This window comes from Physeter macrocephalus, chromosome 8 (genome assembly GCF_002837175.3).
Source record: "Physeter macrocephalus isolate SW-GA chromosome 8, ASM283717v5, whole genome shotgun sequence".
Lineage (NCBI taxonomy): Eukaryota > Metazoa > Chordata > Mammalia > Artiodactyla > Physeteridae > Physeter > Physeter macrocephalus.
Window position 1 is genome coordinate 29,529,037 of NC_041221.1, and position 2,154 is coordinate 29,531,190.

Below are 2,154 nucleotides of genomic sequence, written 5' to 3' on the forward strand. Positions count from 1 at the left end.
GATACGTTTGTTGAGCTGTGATAAATAATGGCGACCTTTGAGAACACTGGTGAAGCATTTGATGAAGCAGCTAAAGGAAGATAGTTCATCAACAAGATAGTGTGTGAAGGAACTGTCCAGAATCCAAATTTATTCTCCATGTTGCTTCTGAGTTACTGTCCTAAAGTCCCTTGAGCAAGAAAGGCCAAGGCCAATTACTTTGGCACAGGGGAAAATCAAGAGTTAGCTTCCCCGCTGCCATTTAGGCTTTTCCTTTAGCCTCTCTCTCTCCTGGGCGGCTTGGACTAAGAGTGAAATTTGGGCTGGTCCTAAGAAGTACACTTATAAAAACATAAAATCCATCCTTATAGTGTTACAGTAATTTTTCTCATGTTGACCTCTCCAACAAGACTTTAAGAACCACTAAATGATCTCAGGTAAGAGGAGAATAAAGACCCTGAATCTTTTGAATAGTTTAAGCGTTAATCATAATTCCAAATTTTTCTTATTATCTACTTTCTAGTGCCTTCTTTCATTACAAATAACATTGGGCTAAAGTAATGTACAAAAGTCAGAATTATGCAATGCTTTGCCTGCTTTGGCTTCCCCTGGACTCAATATTCTCCCCTTTGAGGGCTGTTTAAAGTAGATAATAACATGAATTACAGAAGACACGGTGGGATGGCAAGAGTACCCTGTTGCTCATCAAGAGATCTTTTCAATGTCTTTTCCTGAAATAGAAATAGTTCAAACTGCAGATTGCCTCGTGAATATTTGGGGGTACTGAGAGTATAACTTTCAACTAAAGAAGCAAAATGTATATTCACCTTATTGATTTTAGTAAGACTGTTGACAATTTAGAAATTATTAAAAGAAATATAGAGTTTAATTAACTTTCTCATTGAAAGTGTTTCTTCTTTGCATATTATATTAATATCTCTGATAGTTCCTTTATACCTTTTTTGCTTATCTTTTTTTTTCTCTTTTCTGTTCATCCATCTCCATTTCAGTTCAATTGTTTTCTTTTGCCTTTTCCCAATTTTCTTAGGCAAGTTACAATAACATGTTTCTCTTAAAAACTCAAATATTGTTTTTTAAAAAAGGAAGAAAATAAGGAAGGAAGGGAGGGTGGGAAGAAAGAAAGGAGGAAGGAAGGAAATTTTTCTATTATCTACCCATATTCACTTCAACGTCTAAAACACTCCTAGTATCATGAATCCCAATTGATCCTCATATTTGGAGACTAAAAACTGTTCTGTGGAGAGAAGAGATTTATAAGCTGCTACTTAAGCCTCCCTTAGCAGTATTACCCCTTATTATTGATGTACATAAAATTAGTACGAGAGCTAAATATTTTAGCAACCTCAGGCACCTTTTTGTAAACTATGCTCAATTTGCCATTTATCCAGATGCTCCTATGACCTCTTTGTGGAACCAGCAGTTTATGAACGGAAGCAATTTGATGTAGGCTGATGCCTTTGGAACCCAAAGGGCGATCCCTGCAGGACTGTGGGCTGGTAAATATTTAACAACTAGCTCCCTGTTTAAAAACTCTAATTGCGGTGTTAGCAAATTTCAAAGGTATAAATATCCCCACTATGGCCAATTTCAAGCTACTAACATTATGTCACTGAACTCAGAGTTGGGGAGAGATGCCCACGGTGCACACTCACGAGCAGGTATGAGGCAGCTCAGGCGTCCTCTGTGCTTATTGGATGGATTTATTAATTCTTCAAGCACTTGTGGATGCCCTGGGTGAGCCATCTCAAGTTCCATTTCTAATACTCTCTCAGCATCCTCCAGTGCTATCTACCCGGTCCCTAGCTCTGCCTACCTTGGCCTCCTACTTCTTAGGGAATGTCTTGAGGTGATCTGAAGATATTCCATGAAATTCCTGCCCCTGCACATACAATGTCCACATCTGCATCCACCCTCATGGTCTCTTTTCCAAGAAGAGCTTATTCTTCCTTTAAGTTAAATCTTATATCCAGGAGCCATATCCTCAATTCCCTTTACAATTATTTTCACCCTCTTGGAGTTTTTTTTTTTTTTTTTTTTTTTTTTTTTTTTTTTTGTTATGCGGGCCTTCCTTTGTTGTGGCCTCTCCCGTTGCGGAGCACAGGCTCTGGACGCGCAGACCCAGCGGCCATGGCTCACGGGCCCAGCCGCTCCGCG